This window comes from Callorhinus ursinus, unplaced genomic scaffold (assembly GCF_003265705.2).
Source record: "Callorhinus ursinus isolate GAN/ISIS: 27379988/994484 unplaced genomic scaffold, GSC_fseal_2.0 scaffold4, whole genome shotgun sequence".
NCBI classification, from domain to species: Eukaryota; Metazoa; Chordata; class Mammalia; order Carnivora; family Otariidae; genus Callorhinus; species Callorhinus ursinus.
This window is the reverse complement of record NW_027397066.1, coordinates 161,714,973-161,729,883: the sequence shown is the minus strand read 5'-3', so window position 1 is coordinate 161,729,883 and position 14,911 is coordinate 161,714,973. Positions and strand designations below refer to the sequence as shown.

The 14,911-nt window shown below is 40.2% G+C and overlaps 1 pseudogene; it reads left to right on the top strand.

Moving 5' to 3' along the window:
• The first annotated feature begins 13,974 nt into the window (after positions 1–13,974).
• Positions 13,975–14,712, top strand: LOC112825889 (proliferation-associated protein 2G4 pseudogene; annotated as a pseudogene).
• The last annotated feature ends 199 nt before the right edge of the window (positions 14,713–14,911 follow it).

The following is a 14,911-nucleotide window of genomic DNA, read 5'->3' as shown; positions in this document are numbered from 1 at the left end:
ACCTAGAGTTCAGAATCATCACTTTAAAGATACTAGCTGGGCTTGAAAAAAGCTTGGAAGTTATTGGAGAAACTCTGGAGAAATAAAAGAACTAAAATCTAACCAAGTCGAAATCAAAAAGGCTATTAATGAGGTGCAATCAAAAATGGGGGCAACAACTGCTAGGATAAATGAGGCAGAAGAGAAAATCAGTGATATAGAAGACCAAATGATGGCAAATAAAGAGGCTGAGAAAAAGAGAGATAAACAACTACAGGATCACGAGGGCAGAATTCAAGAGATAAGCGATACGATAAGATGAAACAACATTAGAATAATGGGGATCCCAGAAGAAGAAGAAAGAGAGGGGCAGAAGGTATACTGGAGCAAATTATAGCAGAGAACTTCGTTAATGTGAGGAAGGAAACAGGCATCAAAATCCAGGTGGCACAGAGAACCCCTCTCAAAATCAATAAAAACAGGTCAACACCCCGACATCTAATAGTAAAACTTACGAGTCTCAGAGACAAAGAGAAAATCCTGAAAGCAGCTCAGGAGAAGAGATATGTTATCTACAATGGCAGAAACATTAGATTGGCAACAGACCTATCCACAGAGACCTGGCAGGCCAGAAAGGACTAGCATGATATCTTCAGAGCAGGAAACGAGAAAAATATGCAGCCAAGAATATTATATCCAGCGAGGCTGTCATTGAAAATAGAAGGAGAGATAAAAAGCTTCCAGGACAAACAAAAACTAAAGGAATTTGCAAACATGAAACCAGCCCTCCAAGAAATATTGAAAGGGGTCCTCTAAGCAAAGAGAGAGCCTAAAAGCAGCATAGATCAGAAAGTAACACAGACAATATACAGTAACAGTCACCTTATAGGCAATATAATGGCACTAAATTCATACCTTTCAATAGTTACCCTGAATGTAAATGGGCTCAATGCCCCAATCAAAAGACACAGGCTATCAGATTGGATTAAAAAACAAGACCCATCAATATCCTGTCTGCAAGAGACTCATTTTAGACCCAAAGACACCCCCAGATTGACAGTGAGGGGGTGGAAAATAATTTACCATGCTAATGGACACCAAAGGGAGGCTGGGGTGGCAATCCTTATATCAGACACATTAGATTTTAAAACAAAGACTGTAATAAGAGATGAAGAAGGACACTATATCCTACTTAAAGGGTCTATCCAACAAGAAGATCCAACAATTGTAAATATCTATGCCCCTAACATGGGAGCAGCCAATTATAAAAGGCCATTAATAACAAAAGTGAAGAAACACATTGACAACAATAAAATACTAGTGGGGAACTTTAACACCCCCTGACAGAAATGGACAGATCATCTAAGCAAAAGATCACCAAGGAAATAAAGCCTTTAAATGACACACTGGACCAAATGGACTTCACAGACATATTCAGAACATTCCATCCCAAAGCAACGGAATACACATTCTTCTCTAGTGCCCATGGAACATTCTCCAGAATTGATCACATCCTAGGTCACAAATCAGGTCTCAGCTGGTACCAAAAGTTTGGGATCATTCCCTGCATATTTTCAGACCGCAATGCTTTGAAAGTAGAACTCAATCACAAGAGGAATGTCAGAAAGAACTCACATACATGGAGGCTAAAGAGCATCCTACTAAAGAATGAATGGGTCAACCAGGAAATTAAAGAATAATTAAAAAAATTCATGGAAACCAATGAAAATGAAAACACAACTGTTCAAAGTCTTTGGGATACAGCAAAGGCAGTCCTGAGAGGAAAGTATATAGCAATACAAGTCGTTCTCAAGAAACAAGAAAGGTCTCAAATACACAACCAGCCCTACACCTAAAGGAGCTGGAGAAAGAACAACAAATAAAGCCTAAACCCAGCAGGAGAAGAGAAATAATAACGATCGAGGAGAAATCAATGAAATAGAGACCAAAAAACAGTAGAACAGATCAACGAAACTAGGAGCTGGTTCTTTGAAAGAATTAACAAGATTGATAAACCCCTGGCCAGACTTATCTAAAAGAAAAGAGAAATGACCCAGATCAACAAAATCATGAATGAAAGAGGAGAGATCACAACCAACACCAAAGAAATAGAAACAATTATAAGAACATATTATGAGCAACTGTATGCCAGCAAATGAGATAACATGGAAGAAATGGGTGCATTCCTAGAGATGTATCAACTACCAAAATTGAACCAGGAAGAAATAGAAAACCTGAACAGACGTATAACCACGAAGGAAATTGAAGCAGTCATCAAAAATCTCCCAAAAAACAAAAGCCCAGGGCCAGATGGCTTTCTAGGGGAATTCTATTAGACATTTAAAGAAGAATTAATATCTCTTCTTCTGAAACTGTTCCAAGAACTAGAAATGGAAGGAAAACTTCCAAACTCATTATATGAGGCCAGCATTACCTTGATCCCAAAACCAGACAAAGACCCCATCAAAAAGGAGAATTACAGGCCAATATCCTTGATGAACATGGATGGAAAAATTCTCACCAAAATAGTAGCCAATAGGATCCAACAGTACATTAAAAGGATTATTCACCATGACCAAGTGGGATTTATCCCTGGGCTCCAAGTTTGGTTCAACATCTGCAAATCAATCAACGTGATACAATATATTAACAAAAGAAAGAACAAGAATCATAGGATCCTCTCAATAGATGCCGAAAAAGCCTTTGACCAAGTACAGCATCCTTTCTTGATCAAAACTCTTCAGAGTATAGTGATAGAGGGTTCATACCTCAATATCATAAAAGCCATCTATGAAAAACCTACAGCGAATATCATTCTCAATGGAGAAAAGCTGAGAGCTTTTCCCCTAAGGTCAGGAACGCGGCAGGGATGTCCACTCTTACCACTGCTATTCAACATAGTATTAGAAGTCCTAGCCACAGCAATCAGACAACAAAAAGAAATCAAAGGCATCCAATTCGGCAAGGAGGAAGTCAAACTCTCACTCTTTGCAGATAATATGATACTGTATGTGGAAAACCCAAAAGACTCCACCTCAAAACTGCTAGAACTTATACAGGAATTCAGTCAAGTAGCAGGATATACAATCAATGCACAGAAATCAGTGGCATTCCTATACTCCAACAACAAGACAGAAGAGAGACAAATCAAGGAGTCGATCCCATTTACAATTGCACCCAAAACCATAAGATACCTAGGAATAAATTTAACCAAAGAGGCAAAGGATCTGTCCTCAGAAAACTATAAAATACTCATGAAAGAAATTGAGGAAGACACAAAGAAATGGAAAAACTTTCCATGCTCATGGGTTGGAAGAACAAACATTGTGAAGATGTCAATGCTACCTAGGGCAATCTACACATTCAATGCAATCCCCATCAAAATACCATCCACTTTTTCAAAGAAATGGAACAAATAATCCTAAAATTTGTATGGAACCAGAAGAGACCCCGAATAGCCAGAGGAATCTTGAAAAGGAAAAGCAAAGCTGGCGGCATCACAATTCCGGACTTCCAGCTCTATTACAAAGCTGTCATCATCAAGTCAGTATGGTACTGGCACAAAAACAGACACATAGATCAATGGAACAGAATCGAGAGCCCAGAAATGGACCCTCAACTCTATGGTCAACTCATCTTTGACAAAGCAGGAAAGAATGTCCAATGGCAAAAAGACAGTCTCTTCAACAAGTGGTGTTGGGAAAATTGGACAGCCACATGCAGAAGAATGAAACTGGACCATTTCCTCACACCACACACAAAAATAGACTCCAAATGGTTGAAAGACCTAGACGTGAGACAGGAGTCCAGCAAAATCCTAAAGGAGAACACAGGTAGCACCCTCTTCTACCTCAGGCGCCGCAACTTCTTCCTGGAAACATCGCCAAAGGCAAGGGAAGCCAGGGCAAAAATGAACTATTGGGATTTCATCAAGATAAAAAGCTTTTGCACAGCGAAATAAACAGTGCAGAAAACCAAAAGACAACTGACGGAATGGGAGAAAATATTTGCAAATGACATACCAGATAAAGGGCTAGTATCCAAAATCTATAAAGAACTTATCAAACTCAACACCCAAAGAACATATAATCCAATCAAGAAATGGGCACGAGACATGAACAGACATTTTTCCAAAGAAGACCTCCAAATGGCTCCATGCACAGCGGGGACTCTTCTTACCCTGTGCTCCTCCCCCCACTTGTGCACACACACACTCTCTCTCTCTCCCTCTCTCTTTCAAATAAATAAATAAACCTTTAAAAATTTTAAAATAAAATAAAATAAAATAAAATAAAATAAAATATAAAATAAAATAAAATAAAATAATATGTACTTGGGCATTGAGTTTGTGAACTTGTGAGTATAGTTCCTGGCAGTCTGAAGGAATAAGTCCCATCTGGGCCACATGATGGAACGTGTCCAGCAAATTCAGGGAAGCCAGTTGTGTGTGTGTGTGGTATAGTTTTTACCATTTACATCAGTGACTTCAGAGCTTCCTCCTAGTGCTACACCAAGAATGGTGCCACTGTGCAAAATTCAGGACTATGTCTTTTACCAGCAACAATGGGCCAAATATTCCTCCTGTGATAAAGGAAAGATCAGTAACAAATGAGCTCAAAGGAAAATGGTCCTAGTTCTTTAAGGACTCATTATGGAGAGAAGTTGATAGTGTGTGCTCAGGTCATTGTGATCTATGAGTAGAAGTTATGGAAAGGCAAAAAAAAATTAAGTAATTATTACTCTCCATTAATGCAATAAACTGCCTCAAGAAATCCTGAGTTTCTATTAATGGAAGCATTTTAATTGAGGCTTGATGATCAATTATCAGGATACTATAGAAAATGCTTCTACATTACATAGGAGATTGTGGTTTTACAAAGTCTAACATAGTTTTACTTACTATACTGTTATAATTTTAGGGTTACAATTCAATGCTCAACGTTTTCACCATCATCATTCTCCTCCTCCTCATTTTCATAATTTTCACTAACATTTCTCTCATGCTCATAATAAATCAGGCATTGTGCCAAATATGTACGTGTGTGTATTTAATTTTTTTAACAATCTCAAGAAATAGGTAATAATAGGTAATATAATTAATATTTCCATTGATAAATGAGAAAACCAAGCTTACAAAGATTGAGAATACTGCTTTTAAACTACCAGGATTAAGAAGAAATCAGTTGTTGTCAAGGGACTAGCAGTAGGGACAGGATCTTATTACAGAAGGGTACAAAAGATTTTGGGGGTGATGGAATTGTTTTGTTTCATGATGGTGATTACATGGTTGAATGCATTTATCAAGACTCATAGAACTATACACTAAAAAGGGTAAATTGTACAATGTAAATTATTTCCTAATAAACCTGATTTTTAAAATTTTGCCTTTGATCATACAGCTAGTTTATACTTTTCTGCGAGCTGAGATATTTATAAGTTTGGATTCTAAGGTTATTTGGTCCTTGCCTGAGACCCATATTTTGAGTCAGGTGCCATATTTACAACTGTGTTGCCTTGCCTAGGTCTGAAGTCTTTGTGGATACCCTTACAGGGATGCCTAAATCATAATATCTACTACATTGTACTATATCTGTCACTGTATTCATCTTTGTAATTCACTTTTTTATTCATGGTTCCCAGACTTGCTACACTCTGATTAACTTTAAAAATGAGTTATTTTCTTTATCTCTATAATTGTAATTATTTCTATAATTCTAGTTTCTTTCACAATACCTGATTCAGGCAAAACGAGTCTTTTCCTCAATAAATAGCATTAGGAAAATTGAGATTTTTCAGCATAAGGAAATATTTCAGATAGTAACTGCTGCTCAGAAATGGACCAGGTGCCCATTAGAACAAGGATGGCTTATATCAGAGAACAAAGTATTTCTAATCAACTTTTACTAAATTTATCAAAGTTCCCAAATTAAAAAAAAGCTCAGTGATTTCACCAAAGGTATGAAGAAACTTGTTTAAATAGATTGATAAATACAGAACATTATGAGAGATAAGAGAGTTTTGTTTTGCTTCTACTTCCATTCAGCTTTTCTTCTGTGCCTACTTTCATGAACGTAGAGATTCCTACTGAGAGCAACTAAAGGGAAAGATTTAGAGGAAACTGTTGAATTAAGTCATTAAGAATAATCAATTTTATTAAAAATTATATTTTATAATCAGCGTGTCTAAAGATATTTTTCAGATCATTTGTTGTATTGCAACTGAAAATTTTTACAAGTCAAATAATCTAAAGTGATGAATGCTATTTTATTAGCAATGATAAGAAAAAGATGGGTGAGAGGTTAAATAAACTGAAGTTGTGAACTTTTTAGAAAAGCAAATAATGTAATTTCTGTTTTTTTCACACATATTTCAGATACCCAGGTCAGATCTGCACACACTACACTAATTTTCAAACCTTTTATAGATGACAATAAAGTAAACATGACTGTGAATGCAAGATGCTGAAATCCTCACAGCACCCAATCCACAAAGACAGAACGTGATTAAATGTGTACTCAAGGACAGAGTCCTGTGGGAATTGAGGCTGTCAGCTCTCTGCAGCAAGAGTGGTTCAGATCACTTCAAGGTAGGTAGCATAACGTAGGGAAAGTCATACAGAAGCTCCAGAGCTCTCCTTTTACCTACTGCATAAACAAGTCACTACATGTTGGGCTTTTTTTTTTCTCACCCGGAACACGAAAAGTACACAATTACTTGAATAGATTTCAGGACAAATCTGATATAATATCAATAGGTAATGTATTAAAAATTTCAAATGCAATTATGATCTGACATTAGGAGTGCCTGGAAAATTCCTAGTTTTTAATATTTGCATAAATTTTGAAATGTCAAGCCATTGTGAAAATGTCTTTTGCAGTTTTCCAATGTCTGGCCAATGACAACCAACAGCAATCCATGTGAATTGAGCAAGATACAGACATCTTAAAATAGAGAAAATCTTGCCCCATAGAACTTGTGTCACTATGAAAACAGAGAAATATCAAAGAACGATTTCTTATAGTTGCTCAATAGTGTTAGAAAGGTTAAATAAAAGGGGAAATTGCCTAATATGTACTTCTCCTCCAAAACATAAAATTAGCAGTCACATGAAATGACTCTATAAAACCAGGAAGTCCTAAAATAGAAAATTGGAATATTTTTCCACTGGAATAAAGTGTCACAAAACATGAAAATATGCAAATTAAATTCTATAGGAGACAAGAAAATCAGAAAATTGCTTGCCCAGTGTGTAACAAGATTTGTTAGTACATATTTAATTCACACTCTGAAAGGTGACAGCATAGGATCATAAAAATAAGTTTACTTAAACAATAGCATTATTAACGATATGCTTTTTTGGTATAATGTTTTACAATTTAAGAAGTGTTCACACACATTATCTTATTTGAGACTCAGCAGAACTCTGAGATAAGTAGAGTATTGTTATCCCATTTAGACACCTGTCCCTCCCTTCCTCCCTAGGTGAAAATGGGAATGACCCACATTAATCAATAAGCAAATCCTAAAGGTCATGTAAACTTGTGTGCATTGTGAAGCCAGCTGATGATCACCTTTCCCATTTCCATTCCTGGACCTGAAAGAAGTGACATACTATCTCCAAATTAAAAGCTGTGTCACAGGATACCTGACTGGCTCAGTTGGTGGGGCATGCAATTCTTGATCTTGGGGTTGTGAGTTCAAGCCCCATGTTGGGTGTAGAGGTTATTTAAAAATAAAATATTTTTAAAAAGCTGTGTCACTTGCAGATGGCTGGAGGTAAATGGAAAAACTGGGTCTCTATTATCAGAAAGCTGCACTTCTAAGCATGAGACAGCAAATCCTGACTGTTTAGAGGCTGTTTGCACTTATGTGAAATATTGACAATGATAAAATCACCACCAGGGGTATAGTGAGAACTGCATCTATTTATTTAATCAACACTTGAGGCCAGAGTGACATCATCAATATAGCAGCATAGGAGCCTCCTGCCTCTGCCTCCTCACAAAGATCAACAATTAATTACACAGTTATCCCTGAACAAAAACCTCTGGGAGAGCTCTGGAGTCCATTTAAGAAACTTTGGCAACACAGTGCAATAAAAAAAACCTGAATATAAGTACAAAGATGAGAAGGAAGACAGCTTTATTTTCCTTACTTCATCCCATCCCCAAACTGGCATTGCTCATTGCCAAAAGGGAACTCCCCAGCTAGAATGAGATCCTGTTTTCCTCAGCAAAAAAAGAGAATTGAGTGATCCACAAGCTTCCCAAGCTTTTCAGAGTACTGCATGAAGGTTCTGCTTTTATTTTATTCCACCCAGACCAGCAAAACTGAGATGTGTAGAGATGCCTAGGAGCAATGAAGAGTAGCAGGGGATACTGATAGCATCCACACATGTAAGTGATTGAGGTTCACAGTAACCTGCTCTGTACACAAACCCAACAGGTTTTGATAATGAGGAAAAAATCAACAACCTGTACGGCCGCTGCAAACACCCTATAGATTTTTCCAGCTTTCCCAAGTATTTACATTCATGGACTCCGGCCACCAGAGTCCCCACCCTACCTTCTGCTCCCAGTCCAGGAATCACAACAGCAACCAGCCATACTTCTATAGCTATGTAAGTGCAAGACACTAGTCTAGGTCCTGTGAATAACTCCCACAGCTGTGTGTGTGCTTCAGTCTAGCCCCGCTAGTTGTGTGCCGGCACACTGCCAGCTTGACACTCACCACCAGCTTTCACTGTGTATGTACACCCAGGAAAGATTGCAGCCACAGGAGAGAACCTCTGGCAGCCATGGCCACCACTGATGCTTCTGGGCTGAGATAAGACCCTATTTTTGGTCACTGGCTGCACCACTGTGATCACCTGCAAAGCTAGCCTCTACAGCTGAGCACTTGAATTCTGTCATCCCAACCCCCTCACCCTACTGCACTGCCATGTGCAGGGAACAAGTCCCAGCAGCCAGGGTAGTAGGCACCAATAGCCAGGATCTCTGAAATTGTAGTGTGACAGCCGCTGCCTATCCTGGGCTGAATAACTACATGTGTCTGTACCTGGCAACTGCCACTAAGTAGGCACCTGCTGCTGGCCCACACAGCCAAATGTGTGCACACCACCAGCTCTGGATAGCATCCCTGCCTGCAGTGGTCCCTACCTACTGGATCTGGAGGCACAGCTGAGAAACCCAATAGCCCTTGCAGGCACTATGGACACGTGGTAGCATTCACCAAGAACCACACATTTGCAAGGCTGTGGACCCAGTGGCCTGAGTTGAAGAGACATGCCCCTGTGCCACCACACATCTCCCATTTGATGCCTACCACTAGGCCCAGGGACACAACACACTCCAGTGTGACTCCCACTTGCAAGTGGAAGTCTTTTTTTTACCAAAGTCATTCTATAAAGCTTAGGAGAGGTGATTGCTTCTTCAAATGCACAAACACCTCCACAAACCCATAAGGATCAGGGAGAGGGAAACATGATTCCACCGAAGGAATACTGTGAACCTCCAGTAACGGAAACCAAATAAATGGAGATAAAAGCATTACCTAACAAATAATTCAAAATAATTGTTCTCAAGATGCTCAGAAAGCTCTAAGAGAATAAAGATAAATAATTAACAATATCGGGAAAGAAAAAAAAACAAGAAAAAAAACAAAGCAAAACCAATATCAGGAAAACAATACAAGAACAAAAAGAAGTTCAATAAGGAGATATAAAACATAATAAGGAACCAGAAATATTAGCACTGAGGAATACAATGACTGAACTAAAGAATTCAGTAGACAGCTTCCAAATCAGTTTTGAACAAACAGAAGAAAAAAAATCAGTGAGCACAAAGACAGACCAGTTGAAATTTTCCAACTAGAGGAAAAAATAAAAGAATGAAAAATAGTAAAGAACAAATGACCTATGGTATACCAAGAAAAGAACCAATTTGCAAATTATCAGAATTTCAGGATAAGAGAGAGAAGGGGCCAGAAGTCTTATTTAAAGAAATAATGATGAGCTGGGAGTTAAGATGGCAGGCAGAGCAGTGGAGGGACCATATGCTTGCCTCATCCCTCAAGCACAGCTAGATAAATATCAAATCATTCCAAACACCCAAGAAATTGATCTGAATGCTGAGAAAACAAACTGCAGAATGAGAGGGAGAAAAGAAGCCACATCATGTAAGACAGTAGCTGCAGAGGTGTGATTCCAGGGAGAAAAAAATCTCAGGTGCTGTGGAGGGGAGGGAGCCTTGATCTCAGAGAGAGGAGAGAGAGATAGAGAAACAGTGCACATGTGGTTGCACAAGAGAAACACTTCCCCAAAACCATTGCCTCAGCAAACTAGAAGGGCTGATTATCCCAAGTTATTACAAAAAGCAGAGATCAAAGTCTGAAGTTGTGGAAGTCCGTGCCACTGCTGGGTGGAGCCTGGTGGACATAGAGGTTCTCCTATGGGGAGGGAACCAGAGGCCCAAGAGCAGACAGTGTAGACTGAGGATCCCCTGAGACACACTGCGAGAGATAGGTCCCCTTCTTGGAGTGCATTTGGGAGAGGTGGTATGGCCTCTAATGGAACAAAAGAGTTGGAGGGGGCCAAAATCCTGTCCTGTTCATTAGCATAGGAACAGAGACACCTGATAAGGGCAGCAAACCTTGGTGCCAGCTTCTTTCTACACTTTATCATAGACTCTGATACTCTGTAATTCCTGCAACTGCTTTTCTAGAACAAACGTACCTGCCATAGCATGGAAAGATCCTCCCACTGAGCATCAGCATGAGTCCATGCTGCCCTGGGTTCCGAAAATTTGGAGGTTTGAAACCTAGCCACATGCCTGAGACAAAACACAGAAATACTGTGGAAAGATCTATTGCTAGCTGATTTGTCTTCCCTTGTAGATTAAGGATTTCTTTTCTCTTGCTGCTTTCAGGATTCCTTCCTTATCTCTATATTTTGCAAATTTTACTATGATATGTCTTGGTGTTGGCTGCCTTTTGTTGATATTGATGAGAGTCTTCTGTGCCTCCTGGATTTGGAACTATTTCCTTTCCCAGATTAGGGAAGTTTTCAGCTATAATTCACTCAAATAAGCCTTCTGCCCCTTTTCCCCTCTGTTCTTCTTCTGGGATTCCTATGATATTGTTACAGAATTGCAGGGTTCTTGTCTCGTGGAACCAAAGAATTAATCTCCCTGACACAAAAGGGTGAAATGAAGTGAAAGTTTATTAAGTGAAGGCAAGAACAGAAAGGAAAGAAAAAAGCTCTTAGGGTGTGAGGGGTCCCAAATGGATTGCCAGTGAGGGTTTTTTAATGGTAGCCTTTTACTGAGAACTGACTGGGAAGCTTGTCACTTTGAGATTCTTGTGCTGTCTTGGTTTATTCCCTTATCTCTTTTTCTGCTCTGTCTCAGTATCTCCATCTGCCAGGAATAGGTTTCAGAGCCCTGTCAGAGGAGTCAGGGGCCTCCTATCTCTCCTGCCTATACTAGGGTACTTAACTCATGGGACAGGACCTGTGGGCAGAAAGAGCTATATTGGGATTTTAAGGAGTGACTGATTACATACTTTTTAATTAGTGGGGGTTAGGGATAGCACAAGTCTCCAAGGAATCTGGAAACAAGGCTTTCAGGACCTGAGGGGCCAGCTGCTGCCAAGATAAGATTACTTTTAAACATTAAGGCACTAAGGAAGCCATGAATTCCTTGAGGAAGGTCATGCTCTACATGTTTCAGGGGGTTGCAAGCTGTAAGGAGATTTTAATTTAAGCTACATTTCTTTTGCCTTTGTTTCCCACATCAATATGAATGTTATTACACTTTATGGAGTCACTGAGTTCCCTAAGTCTACATTCGTGATCCAATAGTTTTCTTTCCCTCTTCTTTTCAGCCTTCATGATTTTCCATAATTTTATCTTCTATATCACTGATTTATTCCTCTGCTTCTTCCATCCTCATTGACATTACATCCAGTCCGTTTTGGATCTCAGTTATAGCATGTTTTCTTTTGGTCTTATTAATTTTTAGTTCTTTTATCTCTGAAGAAAGGAACTCACTATTGTCTTCTATGCTTTTCTCAAGCCCACCTAGTATCCTTATGATTGGTGTTTTAAATTCTAGTTCAGACATATTACTTATATTTGTTCTGATTAGATCCCTGGTTGTGACCTCTTCCAGTTCTTTATTTTGGTATGAATTCTTCCAACTTGGTATTTTGCCAAGACCTCTGTCTACTGTGCTTTAGGGAAACCTGTTACATTTCCTGCTGCTGAAAGTAATGGTTATATTAAGAAGAGGCCTATACTGTCCAGGGCCTGGTACTTCAGGAAGTAGTTCACAGTGGGCACTCTGCTGTTGTATTTTGGCTGCTCTTTCCCCCAGATCAGTCCTCTGCAGCGTTTCTCCTTGCCTGCAAAGTGGAGTGTTTGGACCTGGTCTGGTGTGTGGTAAATTTTAACTAGGTGTATTGGTCTACTTGTTACAAAAGGCTTGATCGTATTTCCCTCAGAGCTGAAACTTTGCAGCATTCTATGATCGGTAGAGTTGGTGCATGCAGGGGGTTTGTGTTGGTCTTCTGGGGGATGGGACTGCTGAGATGATTTGGCTTGCCCTTGTAAAGATAAAGATATACCTGCAGGGTGCAGTGGGGTGGGGCTTGGTGTAAGCCACACTAGCTTCCACTGGGGGCACTGTGCTGCTCACTGAAGTCTGTCCATGCTGATGGGCAGGGGAAAATGGTGTCACCTCACTCTGTCATCCCTGGAGAGGGAAGTTCATGCCTGCCACTGTTCAGGAAGCCCTCGTGGAGGAGTGAACAATCTCCCCTCTTGTGCCCTGGACTTCTGTGAGCAGCACAGTGCCCCCAGTGGAAGCTAGTGTGGCTTACACTAAGCCCCACCCCACTGCACCCTGTTTTCATAACCCTGTCTTCACAATGTCTGTGTCTAAGCCATCTCTTTGCCTGGTGGCACAGTACTCCTGTGGTCTGCAGATGGGTTTCAAAGCTCCAAATTTTATGGACCTGGCACACTGAAGACCCATGCTGATTCTCTGGGGGAGGGTCTCACCACACTGTGGCTGATGCCAGTTTGTCCCAGAAAATTAGTTGCATGACTGCACAAGGCTAGGAATTTATGGTAAAGTGTAGTCAAAAGCTGGCTTCCAGGTTAGCTGCCTTCAGTGGTGCCTCTGTTCTGTTAATTAATGGGGCTGCTCAATGGCACCCCCCTTCTCTTTTGTCCCCTGAGAGGCAGAGTTACAAGAAGGGGAACTTTTTCTCCCCGTGCAACCCAGGGGATCTTCAAACCACATTGTCTTCTCCCAGGCCTCTGCTCTCCTTCCCAACATGAGGAAGCCCACCAAGCACAACACTGGTGATGGTGCAGACTTCTAAAACTTCAGACTTTGAGATCCATTGCTTATAAGAACTTGCAATAGTCAGCCCCTCTCCTTTTCCCAGTCAGTGGTTTTGGGGAGAAGTTTTTCTTGTGCAATCTTCTGCATGTTGCTCTCTTGCTCTCTCTCTTTCTCCTTTGTGATCAGGGATCCCTTCCCTCCACAGCACCTGTAATTCTTTTCTCTGCCAAATCAACAGTGTGCAGCTCCTACCTTCCACAATGTGTCCATTTTTCTCCCTCTAGATGTGCAGTTTGTTCTCTCAGTCCTCAGATCAATTTCTTGGGCATTCAGAATGATTTGATATTTATTGTGCTGTGTTCGAGGGACGAGGCAAGCATAGGGACCCCCTACTACTCTTCTTTTTTAAAATTCACTTAGTTTTTGATATAATGTTCAATGATTCATTAGTTGAATATAACACCTAGTGTTCATGATATATTATTCTTAACTCCTGTTTTCCTTTTTCAAGATTGCTTTGGCTTTTCTGGGTCTTTGTATTTCCACACAAGTTTTAGGATAGTTTGTTCCAGTTCTATGAAAAATACTGTTGGCAGAGACAGAGGTGGAGGCTCAGGGGCAATGAGGCTGCAGTGGTGGTAGTGGGATGATGTCAGGTGAGGACAAGCAGCAGGAGCAAACTATCACTGAGGACCTGGTCATGACCAAGTATAAGATAGGGGGTGACATCGCCAACCAGGTACTTTGGTCTTTGGTGGAAGCATCCTGCTCAGGTGTGTTGGTACTGAGCTTATGTGAGAAAGATGATGCCATGATTATGGAAGAGACAGGGAAATTTTTCAAGAAAGAAAAAGAAATGAAGAAAGTTATTGCCTTTCCCACCAGCATTTCAGTAAATAATTGTGTATGTCACTTCTCCCCTTTGAAGAGCAACCGGGACTATATTCTCAAGGAAGGTGACTTGGTACAAATTGACCTTGGTGTCCATGTGGATGGCTTCATCGCTAATGTGGCTCACACTTTTGTGGTTGATGTAGCTCAGGGGACCCAAGTAACAGGGCAGAAAGCAGATGTCATTAAGGCAGCTCACCTTTGTGCTGAAGCTGCCCTATGCTTGGTCAAACCTGGAAACCAGAACACACAAGTGACAGAAGCCTGGAACAAAGTTGCCCACTCGTTTAATTGCACACCAATAGAATGTATGTTGTCACATCAATTGAAGCAACATGTCATCGATGGAGAGAAAACCATTATTCAGAATCCCACAGACCAGCAGAAGAAGGACCATGAAAAAGCTGAATTTGAGGTACATGAAGTATATGCTGTGCATGTTCTTATCAGCTGAGGAGAGGACAAGGTCAAGGATGCAGGAGAGATAGATACCTAGGAATAAATCTAACCAAAGAGGCAAAGGATCTGTACTCAGAAAACTATAAAATACTCATGAAAGAAATTGAAGAAGACACAAAGAAATGGAAAAATGTTCCATGCTCATGGATTGGGAGAATCAACATTGTGAAGATGTCAATGCTACCTAGAGCAATCTACACATTCAATGCAATCCCCATCAAAATACCATCCACTTT